This window comes from Gorilla gorilla, chromosome 10, assembly GCF_029281585.2.
Source record: "Gorilla gorilla gorilla isolate KB3781 chromosome 10, NHGRI_mGorGor1-v2.1_pri, whole genome shotgun sequence".
NCBI classification, from domain to species: domain Eukaryota; kingdom Metazoa; phylum Chordata; class Mammalia; order Primates; family Hominidae; genus Gorilla; species Gorilla gorilla.
In genome coordinates, this window is record NC_073234.2 from 20,497,837 (window position 1) to 20,513,979 (window position 16,143).

A 16,143-nucleotide genomic window follows, 5' to 3' on the forward strand; every position below is an offset into this window, starting at 1 on the left:
GTCACCAATTAGTTGCTGGAGTTCAGTGGGTGGCAGTGGGAGGTACAGTTTGAACAGACCAGAGCACCTAAGGATGGGGACCCGGTAGGAGCTCACTAGGCACATGCCAGCGGGGTGAGGAAGGACACTGGTGTGTCCAGGTTTCTCAGTTCCATCCCTCATGCGACACAACCTTGTATCACTAACTACACGTCCTTTTGTTCTGGTTCCTCCCTGGCAGGAAAAATGCTGGCAGGTGGTGCAAGCAGGGACATCTACGCATAGAATTCTGACAGCAGCTGGACCCTCAACCTCTTCAGAAGACGAGACCCCTGCCTGGCACCGCTGGCAGGCATCTGGCCTGACACTGCTCTGGAGGCCTCCCACAAGCAGCAACCAAGCCAGAAAAAGCTGAGACCAGACCCGCTGTCCCTAAAGATGGGGCCCAGAATGTCGGGGTGAAGCTGTAGGAACAGGGTGAAAGCTGGTGGTGTGAGCAAAGAGACCAGCTATGGGGTGGTCAGGGGATTCCGGGAGGTGCATGGTTATGTTACAGACCCCCCCAGGACAAGGGTGGCTGTGGAAGAATGGCAAATAAACACAAGGCAAAGTCTCAGAGGCTGTGCATTATGCCATGAGAAAACGTTGACGGCCAAGTTAGGCAGACAAGCCGAGTGGTCTCCACAAGAGTAGGCAGGGATCCGAAATTCAGAGCACCTGCAGCTTGCTGGGCATCCTCACTACACAGGAGGATGTGATGGCCACACATAGATCACCAGGAAGAGGGCTTGATCACCCTCTGCCATGAGCCGGCCCACAGATAGGGGACATCCTGCAAGAAAGTAAGATGCGTAACCCATGATCTAAGAGTTATCTGCCTCTGATAGACACACGAATGAGCAAATATCAAGGGCAGAGTTATTTTTTTACATGGACTTCCCAGAGGCCAGATGATGCTGTGTGCGGGGTCTCCCAGGTACAGTAAGGACGTTCTTTCTAGTCACCCGCATTGTTCTTGCAACTGACAGCTGTTCTCTCTTGGCCTGTCCTCAGTGGAAGGGGGTAATGCTACTTGTTAACAATCAAACAAGCCCTTGCACTCTTCTAGGATCTCTGGTGGGGGACATTCCCACTGCTAGTCACTCATTCACAAATCTTTTCCTCTTCCTGACAAAATGAAGGACTAGGATGATTTTCTTGCGTGGAATTTTCTTTCCTAATGAGGTGTTGCTGGGGCTCCAGGTTGCTTTAATGCCCACACCCTCCCAGATTGTCCTGAGTGCTGGGGCTTCATGACGTTGCTGCAGAAGTCTGGACAGCAGGGACCGTAGCCTTCGCCATGTGTCTAGCAGAGCACCTGATACAGAATTGTCACTCATACAATGTGTGGTGAATGAATGAGTGAGGAAATAAATGAAGGAAGTGCTGGATCTGGTTAATACGTACGGTTAAAACACTTACATACAAATAATCAGGGGCCCACACATTATTTACTACAAGTGAAGGTGGCTGTCAAACATCCCTGAAAAACACGCGCACACACACAAACATATACACACCCCTTTTCTCTGCCAGCCTTCTCTAAATAAACCCAGTAACTCTACTATATGAACTCTACCCAATTTCTTACTACATAAACCCAACAATTTTGACATCTCCTGTGAGGGTCTGTTTCCCAAACCATGTCTAACATTGATTTGTTCATCACTCAGCAAGCGTTCATTGGGTGCCCACTATGTACTGAGCACTTTTCTAGGTGAATGAAATGAATAAAAGCAACAAGAGCCCATGCCCCTACAAAGGCCGGGTTCTGGTTGGGCAGAAAGGCACACAATACAATAAATAATTAAAATATGTTGTATGCTAGGTGAGTATAGACAACAGAGGAAGATCAAGCAAGGGGGCTAGAGAATACAGCAGGAGTGTGTGTGTGTGTGTGTGTGTGTGTGTGTGTGTGTGTGTGTCAGGTTGCGGGGTGGACAGCAGCTTAAAGCAAGGGAGACAAGGAAAGTATGACTTACAAGGTAATGTTTGCATAAAGAGCAGAATGAGGCCAAAGGGAGCCAGGTAGATGTGCGGTGCAGGGGAGGGTTAGAAATTAGAAACGTTCTCGGAGGAGGAGCAAGTGCAAAGGCCCTGAGGTGGGTGCGTGGCTGGCATGTTCCAGGAACAGCAAGGAGGGCACTGTGGCATGCGGGGGGGCAGTGAGCCAGCAGGAGAGCAGGAGGTGGGGCCAGGGACAGTTGAGTGGTGGAGAGTGGGGCCCATCAGCCGGGGCCTTGCAGGTCTTTGCTTATACTCTCGGAGGAGAGGCCATTCCTCCAGGGTTTTGAGCAGAGATGGGATATGACCGGACGTAAATTGTAACAGAATTACCAGTTAGGAGGCTGTTTGAATAGTCCAGCAGGGAGCTGAGGATGGTTTGGACTAGGCTGTCGCAGTGGAGGTGGAGACGTGGACAGATCCGGATCATTTTGCAGAGTGTGCCAACAGGAGGAACTGGATGCGGGGTGGGCGTGAGAGAAAGCGAAGGCCAGGAGGACTCCAAGGTGGTGAACTTGAGTGGTGAGTGGAAGAAGGGAAAGGCAGTTGAGCCAGCAACTGGGCCCTGGAGGCTGGACCCCTCTCCCTGGCTGCTGCTTGGGGCTGGTTGCCACCCCTCCGAGAAGCTCCCAGAGGCTGGCCTGCGGGGCCACCCTAGCCAGCGAAGCAGGCTCTGATGCCGGCCGACCCTCCTCCATGTTTCAGAGCAGGTCTAGCAGGGCCTGACTCCATGTCCCAGCCTCCACCTTTCTCTCGAGGAAGCCAGTGGGAGGAGACACTGTCATTGCACTCCCTGCCTGTCTTCCTGACCCTGTGTTGGGGTGGGAGGCATCTGAGTGTCTGTGATTCATTCTTAGTTTCTCACCCTTCCTGCCCTTCACACACCCACCCCCCAATTTTATTCACTACCTTCTTCACATTCCCACTTTCCACACTCACACTAGAGCAGGCCAGGTCTGCTTCTTGGCTGGCCATGTGACAGAGCACCCACAAGAAAGTAGCTAGAGAACGCTAAAGTACCCTCAGGCCAGGGAAATGCCACCAAGTCTATGGCGACAGAGCCGTAGAGACAGACTATCTGGAAGGTGCTCCTTCCACCTAGCCACTCCTAGGAAAGTTGGCGATATGACTGGCACTGACTCCAGCTGGCAAGTGACATCTGCTGGAAGCTACTCCAAAATGGGAAGCAGGACACCAAATACTCTGGGGTAGAGGTGGTGGGGAAGGGAAAGCTGGGTATGTGGAGTGCCTCAGCAGAAGGACCTGAAACCATTCTGGAGAAAAGAAGAAAAACCAGTAGGAGGCTGAGAACACCTCCATCATAGCTCCTGAGGAGGGGCCAAGGTGGTCTCTTCCAGAGTGGACAGATAATGGGGGATGGCCCCCCACCATGATGTGAGCAGGAGGGCTGATGGCCCAGGCTGCCCTCCAGCTGGCCCTGCCCTCTGCGTCTGCTTGTCTTTGGAATGTGTCTCTCCAGAGGTGACTCTTGTCTTCATTTTCAGGGTGAGGTAACAGAGAAACAATTTGCCAGGACACTCTTGGGTGCTGTAGGCTGATATTTGAAAGATTCTGCTTCCAGAGCTCAGTTGGGCTGGCTGATGACCATGGAGCTTCCTGGGCTGTCGAAGGGGAGACCTCAGGGCTGTTCATTCACTCGAGTACATGGCGGCCACAGCATGGGAGAGTGGAAAAGCTTTGGGCTGAAGCATAGAGAGCTGGGGGGCAGCCGCAGCCCTGCCACTACCTCACTGTGGGATTCATATCAGCACTCCACATCTTCATTCCCTAGTTAGCTCACCTGGGAAATGGGGAAATGGACCAGATCATCTCCAGTGTCTCTTCCCACTTAGTAATTCTGAGATTAGTAACTGTCACGAGAATAACCAAGGGTGAGCCGATTTCTAAGTCCGTGCTGGAAAATGGAAGCCCTCTCCTCTTGGCTAGGGAGATGCGTGTAAATTCCACACCTGTTAAGCATCCATGCTCTGTGGCAGGAAGTTATAATAACCAGGTGACTCTGGCTCTTATTACAGTGATTCTGGGTCCAGGCAAGAGTGGCAGGTTTTTGGGATGACCTGTGACATAGGGTTGCTGGGATGATTAAGTGGGTTGCTGTAAGCACAGCGCTTCCTGTGCCTGCCCGGCGGGAAGCATGCGTAAGTGTTAACCATCATCATTATTGTCATCACTATTACGGAATGGGTCACACAGACTTTCTTTTTCTGCTAAGGAAGCCTGGAATTCCTCAGCTTCAGTTTCATGGGGCTCCTAGGCCAAGCCAACAGCCCTGATTGAACCCTGGGCCTGCTTTGGCTTTGTGGGCTGCAGAGAAGGACCTATCTCTCTCAGCTCAATCTCAGAACACAAAGCCAACCTGGTGGCTGGGGCGAAGTGGGAGAGGTGAGGATAAGGTGAATCTGATGGTCATCGCGACAGCAAATTGCGGTGATGTTCATGAAAGTGCGTGTGGCTGCCGGGCTCCCTCCAAGTGTAGAAGGCCATGAACAGTTCTCCTGGCTGCCTCTTAGACGAACAATGAACCATGAACTCATTCAGTCATCTCTGTGGAGTCCTTGTGTGTCAGAACATTTTAGAGACGGGAGGTCAGCGGGTGGACCTGCACACCACACCCCCTAGCAAACGGAGGAAAACAAGCTTCAGGGAAGGGAGGGTGGTTGGTTCACAGCGAGGCGGGGCTGAAAGAGGCTTCCAAGGTAGGGGAGAAGCACTCCGGAATCTCTGGCTTCAAGCCCACCTGTGGCTGACGGTGAGGCTATAGTCAGAGGTGAAGAGTGATTGTCTTTATGGGATGAAGAGTGATTGTCTTTATGGCCAAGGCCTCCACGTGCTGGACATGATGAAACAAACAAACAAACACACACACACACACAGCTTCCTCTAGAAGCTGTGTGTGTGACCTGAGGGCCACACACATGGCCCTCAGGTCATGAGGGCCACACACATGGCCCTCAGGTCATGAGGGCCACACACATGGCCCTCAGGTCATGAGGCATGAGAATCTTTGAGCCGCACACATCAGCCCTGTAGCTTCCAGCAGAGCCCGACCTCCCTTCCTTGAAGATTCAGAGCCACATTCGCATTCTGACGACTCTCCACTAGAGGGAGACATCACCACTTGTATTTAATATTTCTCCCTAGACGCTCAGTGCTGCCCTGGGGTAAGCCACGCCTGTTGGAAGAGCTCACAGGGAAGGACCAACCCAGCCTGCGGTGTGAATCTACTCAGGGCTGGGAGTCAGCACTGCCTTCCTAAGGGGCTGCCGGATTCTCTTCCCCTTTGACAGAGGTGCGGCCAGCCGTCCAGATGTGGCTGGATGACCAGTTAAGGGGTAATCACCTGCCCTTCTGCCCCACTCCGCCGGAGGTATTGGGTGCAGAAGTAAATGTGGCTGCTCGGGGATTCCAAGTAGTTGTAGGGGAGCTGAGGCCTCAGAGGCCCCCGATCTCCTGGCCTGTGAAAGCAAGTGGACATCTTAGAGAGTCCTTGCTTATGGGTGCCTGCAACTTCCAGGAAGAGGTCGTAGAGGAAGCAGCAGGAAGCAGCAGGAAGTGTTCCTGGAAACTCCACGCAGAGGCTAGACGCCCTGGGAACTTTGGCTCAGTTTGCTCTGTGGAGGGAAATTATCTGTAGGGACCAGGATATAACACAGCAAAGGGATCAGGTGTCTTTTGGAAAAATGATTTTCCAGGTCAAATTCAATACCACTTGCTTACAGATTTTCTGGAATCTCACCAGGCTAAGAATCAGGCTGAATTATTTTGAACGCCTACCTGATCATTGGACCCAGAGTGAGGAGGGGAGACATGGAAGGTGACCTTGTATGCAACCCTTTTTCCTCTGGTGTCAGTCTTCCACTCAGGGCCTTGGTTTCCCCTTCTGGCAAGCGGGAAGTTGATTTAGGCGGTCTCCAAATTTCCTCCTGCAATAGACAGTGGTATGTTCAGTTTTTCCTCCTGTGTTATGTATGGGTCATTTGTCACCAACTTGCTACTTTCCGCAGTCTGAAGCATATTAAAAGTGGCCCCCATCTCCCACATAAGCAAGCATTAAAAAAAAATACCAGTTAAAATAAAATGAGATTGGCCTCTTAGAACCAGCCAACTCATCAAAATGATGCTGAGCCCTTCTGAGCTCAACAATGTTGACAGTAATTGATGCATTTCACAGCACTAGGCTGGAAAAGTGCAAGCACAGGGCCAAGGCTTACATTTCCTGTGTCAACAGTCGCTTGCCTGGTGTCTGGTTTCTTTTTTGGTCCTGCTTACCTTGTGCCAGCCGGTGCCAGCTCAGGGGGCTCTGTGAGGCCACCTCCCCTGCTGGTGACAGAGTCCTCACTGCTTTCAATTTCCAAGTACTGCTTCATCTCTTGGAGATGCTTCAGTGACTCCATTCCAAGGTGGGTTTAGATGACAAAGTGGATGACAATGGGGAGAGTAGGGGAATCTCCTTAGAGACAAACCTGGGAGAAGGCATTTCTCATTCCAGTCAATACATAAATGTTATTGATTGGAATCATATTGGATACATATTGCTTGGAACAAGGAAGAAGTATCTTTCCACTTCCTTTTGTTTAGCTCTTTAATGGGAAAAGTCTCTGTTTTTTTTTTTTTCAGAGTTTCCCTCTTGTCACCCAGGCTGGAGTGCAATGGCGTGATCTTGGCTCACTGCAACCTCCACCTCCTGGGTTCAAGTGATTCTCCTGCCTCAGCCTCCTGAGTAGCTGGGATTACAGGCATGCGCCACCACGCCCGGCTAATTTTATATTTTTAGTAGAGATGGGGTTTCTCCATGTTGGTCAGGCTGGTCTCAAACTGTTGACCTCAGGTGATCCGCCTTCCTCGGCCTCCCAAAGTGCTGGGATTACAGGTGTGAGCCACTGTGCCCAGCTGTTTCTGGTTATTAATAGGAACAAAATACCAGGGCATGGTTTGTCTAGGTCAGTCCTCATTCTTCATTGTGGATCAGAATCAGCTGGAGAACTTGTCAAAATGCAGATTCCTGGGCTCTGAACCCCCGAGTTATGGACTCAGTAGGCGTAAGAGGCCTGAGAATTTGCATTTCTATCCAGCTCCCAGGTGATGCTGATGCATAGGTCGAGGACCACACTTTGAGAAGCACCGGCGGGGAACACAGTGTTACCAGGGCTTGGTCTCCATCCAATGCAGTAAACACTATGCGATAACAACCTGGGGGCTTTTGAGCTTACAGGAACAGTCAATGCAATAGAAGCACGCGCTGCTAGGTCTCCAAGGAAACAGGGACAGTCTCTTCTCCCGCTGTTAGTTAATGAGAGTGTGGTTGTAACTAAACTACTGGCTAATTACCACGATCGTGGGAAGTGTCCCAGGTCGGCGCTATGAGCTTCTGCCACTAGGGGGAACCAGGGCTATTTCTCTGCAGGCTCCAGGGTGTGAGAAGAGGAAAAGTACTGAAGAGAGCGAGCAAAGCCTTTCAGAAAATACTGCAACACTGCGTGCCCGAGGCCCCCGCACATCGCTGCAATCTTGATGTGCACAGACACCGTCGAGAACCAAGGCTTGGCAGGGAGGGGGGATGGTTGATTTTCTAAGTTGTTTGGTTTTCCTCCCTTTCCTTGAAGTACATCCACATTAAGCCGTTTATGCCACGGGTGACCTGTAGTATGAGAAGAAACACAGGTCGGTCTCCTGGCTTTGCAGATAGAGTAAGCTCAGGAGAGAGGGAAAGGAGCTGGGCAAAATGCCAGCAAGGGAGGGCTGGGCTGGCGGGACCCAGATGTTCCCTGCCCAGGAGCGTCGTGGAGAGAAGGGGAGGCACGCCTGGGGTTTGGACTGGCCAGCTTGCAGGTGGCTGTCAACCCTGAATGTTGTGGCATAGGTCAGGATGAGGTCCCTTGGGGTGGGGAAGGCAGAGTAATTCCTAAGGGAGAAAAAGACAGGAAAGCAGGTTTTGGGGCTAAGAAGACAAAAATGACTGAGAGGTTATTTTACCTGCCTTGAACTTGCAAACAAGTATGGGTCATGACCTCTTGTGAGTGCTGCCACCTGCCCTGTCAGCTGCTGTCTTCTGGGGACACGCATATTCTGACCGCCACAGAGGGCAGCATAACAGCCACAGCGCCTGCTGAGCAGGAACATGCCACCTAACCGGTCCGTGGCATCCCTGCCTCTTTCTCCCTCATTAAGCCCCCTTTCCCAGGACCACAGCTTTGGAAACAGCTTAATCTCTAACAAGTGATCCCGCAGGGACTTGCATTTCAGTCCCTAAGAACCACTCTGTTCCCTTTCTTGGCATGACAGTGGCCTTCTAATGGTTTCGGAGATAAGATCTGAGCCCAGGTGATGTTGGGACGTGCAGAATCCATGGTGGGCTGCATAGGTATTAATTCGAGGAACAAATTTCCATAACGTGTGTGTTTGTGGGCATGAGGGTGTACACCTCAATGGCAAATTATCATAACAAAACATTAGCTATAAACATTTAGTTTGAGGACTTGGTGTATAGTTCCATCCCCAATGATCTCATTAGCTTACTAACATTCACTTGTCCCTGTGACCAACACATGCAACTCACTGTTCAGAGGGAGCCCCCACCACAGCTAAACAGAGGGACCAGGAGTCTTCCTTCTTAAGCTGCAGCCTGACTTTTCTCCAGCTTACTGTGATAGTTTTTTGGCATGAGCAAAATAAGCAGACCCTGTCTCTCATAATTGAAAAGCGTGTGTGTGTGTGTGTGTGTGTGTGTGTGTGTGTGTGTGTGTGTATGCATCCTTTTCATATTCCTTAAAACATTTTTAGCAGGTAAAATCATGTCTCTATGCTACTCTCTCACTGCCAGCCACAGAAAGGATCTTACACAAAGAAGTCCATGGGGCTCCCCTTCTCCTGCACTCAAGTCCTGGATAGGAGTTCTGACTTTCTGAGTGACAGTTCCCAAAAGGGTTCCTTTTCACCTTTGTTGAGTGCAGAAGCAGTGGCTCTTCAAGACAGAGCATCTCCCTCACCCCTTAGTCATTCCGAGCTATTTGGCTCAAAGGTACTTTCAGCATCAGATCTGGTCCTGACTCCAACTTCCACTGAGTACACATCTTTAGGGCCTCTGCAGGGCAGTGCACCCATGCCTGGGAGGCCTCTCCATCCCTGGATCCCTGTGGCCACTCTTCAAGGCTCCTATTGCCAATCCAGGGATCTGCTGCTCCGTGCTGCTGTCTTGAGCACTGCCTGGCTGCTTGGACCAGGCAGGGCCCAATGACCACAAGTCAGGGAATGGAGAGAGGTGTTTGCTGCAGATTGAGATTCTGATCCTTCCTCTGTCCTTGAAGGACCCCCTCCTCCCCTGTCTCCCTCGCAGCCTTCTCCAGTGCTGGAGCTGACCTGGAACATCAGAGACAGGAAAGTCACTGCTCCAGTTGAATTTTGCTGCAGTTTCTTTTTTTCTCCCCTAGATGCTGAGAGCTATTTTTAGACAGGGACTTTTTTTTTTTTTTTTTTTTTTTTGCAGGGGATCCACAGTCTATTTTTAAAGGACTTACGGAGGCCACATCATTCAGTGTTTCTCACAGGGACTTCAGAGAGAGTTAGGTGGGACAGGCCAGAGCAGTGGGGGTGGTGGCACCTTCCTGAGGAAGAGAGGGTATCAGGAGAGACCTGGGGAAGGTTGGGAGAAGCGTGGTGCCCAGGCAGGGCAGAGTGGGCTGCTTTCTCATGCTGGAGAGCATACGAGGGACTCACCATGCTCCTCCCTCCAGTCACCCCAGGCTTCGGGGCCAGAGCTGCCTATCTTCCCATCCCAGCGGCCACAATGACATTGCCCTCCAACATGGCAGTGGGTTTAATTGACTGTACTTTCCTTCCTTTTTCCTAAACACGTCTGTGTTCAGATGGCTTCTGCATCTCCTCTTTCCATGGCACTCCCTTGTCTCTGCAAACTGAGCTGTGGAAAGTTTTGGATCATGCCTTGGGCCTGAAGCCAGCCCCAAGAGGGCAAAGCTGAAGTCCTGGGTGAAGAGGGGACCTCGTGTGTCACAAGATGGAGACCAGGGTGGATAGGCTCCCGCTGCGACAGGGAGGATACAGCCAGGCGGTGATCTTGTCCTGGGCTCCCCAGGAGGGAAAGAAGAAGGAGGAAAAGGAGGAATCAGAGGAGAGCCATTCAGAGTGACTTGGGCAGAGACAGTAACAGGCTGCGGTGTCCTCGGAGACTCCCCTAGACCCGCTCTTTCTTCCACTCCTGAGTCCAGCCCTTAGTGTGTAACTCCAGGGTCTGTGGATTTGGGGTCTGGATTCACAAGACTAGGATAGAGTAGTCAGGGAGAAGGGCCTGGGTGGAAGATTCCAGACAGAGTTGGTGAAAATGCTTCCAAACAGAGCTAAAGAGCTTTCCTGTCAGTGAATAGACAGGGGACTGTCCTCGCAGGAGTCCTGCGGCCACCCCCTTGCGTGAGCCTCTCATGCTTCTCCTTGCAGAACTTAGGCCGCAGGGCCAGGGCCTGGAACTGCTCTGAAAATAACTGGGGATTCCTGGTGCTCTCTGAATCCTCCTGCCAATCTTCAGTTGTACCAAGAAGTGAGAAGGAAGGAGGCAGTGAGTGAAGAAGTCTAATTCCAGCTCGTTAGCCGACACCTGCACTGTCCTTCAGAAAAGGGCAGGCTGGGAATGCTGTTGTGTGGCCCCCTTTGGGGTGCCAGGACCCCTGGGTAAGGCTGCGTGCCTTGGGTGGGAGCTGAGACACAGCCCGGGCACCTTCTGCACAGTGGATGGGCCCGGACAGCCTGGCCTCCCTGGCTCCGTCGGCAGGCGAGGAAGGGGCGAGAGCGCAGTGTGCTCCTAGAAAGATGCTTATGCTCCCCACATCAAAGCTTCCCACCATCATCTTCCTGAGAGCCTCAGGCAAAGCTGCAGGACCCTCTTTCCCTGTTCACATCAATCTTCGCAACAATCCCGGGATGCCAGGTCTGCCCTCATTCTGAACTCTCCAGAACCCCCTAACTTTATCAATGGTGACTGTATCAGTGAGGCCCTTCCTGACCACTCTTTTTAAAATGGTCACTCCCCTCACTAGCACCCACCCCCCACACCCTCCTCACCTAAGTTGCGATTTCTCCCACCTGCTATAGCTCTCCCCACAGATCTCCCCACCTGTGGTTTATTATCTGTCTCCTGACAGGATCTCCACAAAGACAGGGTTTTGTCTATTTTGTTTATGGCTAAACCCCTCAGTGCCAACAAACATGAAGCACCAAATATATATTTGCTGAATGAATTAAGAAAAAGAGCAAAATGTGCCATGGCATAAGCATCCCTGGGGAAACTTTCTCTCTGACCTTCTCTCACTCCAGCCCAGCAGAGAATTTAGGGAAAAAAGTGACCTCTCACCCCTTCCGCAGCAGATCAGTTCAGGCCCTGGAATAATCAGCAGTTCAGAACCTCAGCATATCAAAGCAGGAAGGGGCCAAAGAGATAATCAGATTTAAGAACCACATTTTTGTGGAAGAGGCAACTAAAGCCCAGAGAGGTGAAGAAACTTTTCCAGAGTCACACAACCAATTGGTGACAGCAAGTGGAACCCAAGTTCCCCTCTCCCAGGCTAGAATTCCTTCAATAAGCTCAAGTGGCCACAAACCTCTCTGCTTAGAAATGTGGAATTAGCCAGGTATGGTGGTGTGCACATGCAGTCCCAGCTATTTGGGAGGCTGAGGCAGGAGGATCGCTTGAGCCCAGGAGTTTGAGGCTGCAGTCAGCTATGATCATGCCACTGCACTCCAGCCTGGACAACAGAACAAGACCCTGTCTCAAAAACAAACCAAACCAAAACAAAACAAGAACAGAAAACAATCAAACAAAAAGCCCAGAAATGAGGGAAAGCATTACATTCCCTCCCAGGCCAAGGAGGCCAAGGACCTCTTGACAAGCAGGATAGGATTGTCCTTGAACTTGGGGCTAACAAACCCAAAATCCAGAGTGACCAGGCTGTTTGCCAGCTGGAGGTTCTGGGAGGCTGCTGAAAAACGTGCCTTGTAAGTTGTCTACTCTCGGCAGGACCCAAACTACACACAGGGAAGAAACCATATCAGCAGGGACAGACACTGCTTCTAGAGGCCATCCAGGGCTGGCCATAACCTCCACCCAGTGGAGTCAATGTATATATGTATTTGCAAGGAAGAGCTAGAAGCTGACCAGAATATAAATATATATATTTCACAAGTCACTCTGAATGGGAAAGCAGACCTGAACTCTTTACAGCCTCTCAGTTCATTCCCTTTCCCTGCGCAGCACCAAGCAGGAGTCAGGCTCAGGTCCACGGGGCTGGCAATCTGAGTGACATGCCATATCCCTCTGTTTTCCACTCATGCGGCACCATTGCTCCTAGATGGAGAGTGTGTTCAGTCTTCAGAATTAGTTCATTCTCAGGGGGTATCAATGCCTCATACGAATCACCTGCTGTGTTAGATTCTCCCCATTGGGCCTTCAGATGTGTGCAGATGAGTCTGAATTTATGTTGAACCCAGTTTCACATCTCAAGCTGATGTTTTGAGATGAGTCAGATTGGGGAGGGAGCTGGCAAGCTAGGGAGTTCAAACATCATGTGGCCCCATGAAGGGTGTTAAAGGTTGCAATAGAACTGCATTAGAATGTGGATAGCATTTTCCAATTTTCACATCACATTTGCTTACACTGGGTCATCCTCTCCCTTTTAAGTCTCTATGATGATCCACCAGCTCTCCAGGGCAATTCTGCCGCCTTGACAATCTCTGGAGTGGATTGGCCCTGGAATGGGATGGCTTAGACCTGAGCTTCCAGGTCTGAAGGTTTGCATCTTCCCGGAGGAGGTGGTTTCAGAAAAGAACTAGGGCTGAGCTAATAGTAACCTGTGCAGGGTGGAAAAGCCCTGGATTAAGTCTCATCAGTAGAAAATTCCTTTTGTCTCTTTATGTCTCAAATGCAAGTGTCTTACTTGGCTACTAGTTTATTTATCTGATCATAGTGTGGGGGACTTGCAAAGTCAGAGCTGTTAACTGGGCGCTAGAAGCCTTCAAAACCTGTCTTTACCAGTGTTGGAGGATGAGAGTGGATGGCACTGAATTATTTCCTGAGACTTTTCTGGTCTGAAGAAATTTCCACTAAGGGCTGAAGAATTCAGAAAGATGCATGGGCAGATACTTACTTACAGCCCAAGATATTTATGTGAATAATAATGATGATGATGATCTGAGGTTGATAATAATAAAGATAAGATGATGAAACTAGTATCAGCAAATGTGTTTTATATGCTAACTCTTTACTGGGCATTGGGCTGAGTCCTTGACATGCAATAACTCATTTAATCCTTACGTTAACCCCAGGAGGTAGGTTCTTCCAGTATTTGCATTTTGCAGATAAGAAAACTGAGGTTCAGAGAAGTTAAGTAGCTTGCCTGAGGTCACATAACAGGTAAGGGCTGAAGCTGAGCCTCACATGCAGGAAGTCTGCTTCCAGAGCCCCGGGGATGAAGCAATACCTTCTAGCACGTTTTTAGTTCCTGGTTACCTCTCATGCATTCCAGATCTGTAATCCGGGTAATGGCCTCAACTCTCCCCGAAGAAAGAGTTAACGTGCTCTTACCCAATAAAGGGGACACAAATAGTGTGCAGGCAATAATTAGAATTGTCTGGATAGCATATATGGAAAACAGCCATAAGAGGAGATGGTGCACAAGAGAGTGGAAGGAAAAGAAACTAGAGAGGTGGGTTGGCTGAGGAAATGAAGGAGGTTAGGGTTTAACTGTATTCTGGAGGCATGAGGGAGCTATTACAGGTTTTGGAGCAGGGAAATGATGAGATCAGATCAAGCTTGTATTTAGTGACTAAGATCTGGAAGGTGTGATTTTATGATTCTATCTGTATTCCTTCATGTCATAGCAGCAGGAAAGCCCTCTCTTCCACGCACTTCTGAGGCTGTGCAGCCTGTGAGGTGGAAAGCAATGGAGCATCCTCCCATGGAGAAGGAAGTTGAGGCTTGCTTATGGGTTCCATGCCATTCTGGCTTCCTAGAGCACTTGGAGATGAGGAAATACACCTGTGCAAGTAGTGGTGTGTTGGTGAATGCTTAGCAACTGACCCTCTGGTGGAAAGAAGCCCTGACTAGAAGCATTTGCAAATTCCTGTGGTAAATACTCCCACTGAGGCTAATTTCAAGCTACAATATGATGTCCACTGGGTTGCAGAACTCCTGAACATTTAACAATGAGTTCCAGCAAATCAGCATGAGCTGGCTCCAATGCCTCCGCGTGCAGTCTAGTGGCATCGCCGGGCGTGTATTCACGCAGACCTGGAGGGAGCTTGCAGACAGTTGATGAGAAAGGCAAGGTAACTTGCCCAGGCCACAGCTGACTTGGAGACGCAGGAATTGAATGAGGGGTAGGAGCCGGCATCTTGGTTCCCAGGCTGTGCGTTTATGCAGGCTCTGTTTAGGAAGGCAAAATTTGATCTTTGCCTGGTCCGCCTTCAGAAGAGAAGGGATAGCAACATTTTCCCTCTGGCTCCTAAGAAATATGTGTCAGCCACAACCTCCTACCCGAACTAGAAAAACAATGTCTTGGAATATTTTTAATAGTGAGTACAAATCCCATACAGTGATGGATGAAGTGTGAAGATTCAAGTCCAGAGTGTCTGCTAGAAGATTACAAATCATTTTTCAGTTTGCATGGTGCTTCTATTCATTGGCTCATTCACTCAGCCATTTATTCAATCATTCAACTGACATAAATTGGGGGCCCCAACATGGAGATGATTAGCAACAGAAGAGAAGGACCACTAGTCAGGTACTGATGAGAGAGCAAGGCCAGTTGGTGGAGGGAGAGTGTCAGAGATCAGAGGTCAGAGGCAGAAGCAGACCGTTGATGACGAGTCTTCGCATGCGAGAAAAAAGTTACAAAGTCAGCAGTAACTGGAGTTTCAAGAACCAACAGGTGAGAAGCTCAGGATCAGCAGGTGGCTGGGGAGTACTGAGCACCAGTGAGCAGAGAATGTTGCTCTAAGCAGACTTGTTCCAGTCACTGGGCACTTACACCCTTAAAAAAATAAATGAATTTATTTATTTTTTTGAGACAGGGTCTCACTCTGTCACCCAGGCTGGAGTGCAGTGGGGTACCATCTCGGCTCAGTGCAGCCTTTGTTTCCTAGGCTCCAGTGATCCTCCCACCTCAGCCTCCTAAGTAGCCTGCAATCCCAGCACTTTGGAAGGCCAAAGTGGGTGGCTCACTTGAGGTCAGTTTTGTACCACCACAACTGGCTAATTTTTGTATTTTCGGTAGAGACAGGGTTTCACCATGTTGGCCAGTCTGGTCTCGAACTCCTGAGCTCAAGAGATCCACCAGTATCGGCATCCCAAAGTGCTGGGATTACAGGTATGAGCCACTGTGCCCAGCCTACACACTTTTTATTGGGACAAGAGATAGTATCAGGTAGGGGATTGCACAAAGCTGGAACAGGTAAAAGGAAAGGAATGAACGCTTGTAGAGAGACCCTGGCATCCACAGGCACTGTATGAGACTTGTTTTTTCAAGTCTTATCAGCAAAGGGAGACTTTTGTGAGCTAGGTGGTGTTATTATTTACTTGAGGAAACTGATGCTTAGAAACTTTAAGTGACTTGCCTATGGTCACACAGCTAGTAAGTGGCAGAACCAAGGGGAATGAAATAAGCAGCGGAATACAGATTCAGCCAAATTGGCAGCGGAGCCAGTTAGGTGTCTCCCCGCACATGAGGGTTCTTTGGCTATTGGTGGGCTGGAGTGACTAGGGGCAGACGGGGCTGGAAGAAGGACAGCGATATTTTCATTCTCTCCAGGCCACTAGGAGCAAGGTGTTCACTGTCCTGTCCATGTGTCCTCCCTGGAGGAAGGGATCTGAGTGTTTACACAAGGGCACATTTCTGGTACGCTGAGGAGGGCCAAACTGTAAACGGAGATCATGCCCCCAGCTCGGCAGATGCCTGAGAGTGAGGCGCTCGCTGACATGCTGATGGAGAACAGGGACTTCTTGTTTACCCGGCTCACCATCTGGACTCGTGAAGCAACGTCCAAGGAAGTGGCGGTAACTAAAAGCTCAGAGCTACTTCCCTGGCTCCCTCCATGCTTGCA

General features: G+C 50.2%; 1 protein-coding gene across 5 annotated transcripts in view; it reads left to right on the top strand.

Annotated features, from left to right (window-relative positions):
- The window catches only part of KCNA6 (potassium voltage-gated channel subfamily A member 6), a 40,964-nt gene extending 40,369 nt beyond the window's left edge, over positions 1–595 (top strand). For all 5 annotated transcript variants that reach the window (XM_055357844.2, XM_055357843.2, XM_055357846.2 and 2 more), the window contains one exon: positions 221–595. The gene's annotated coding sequence lies outside the window, so the exon portion shown is untranslated. The remainder of the gene's footprint in view (positions 1–220) is intronic.
- Positions 596–16,143: the final 15,548 nt, after the last annotated feature.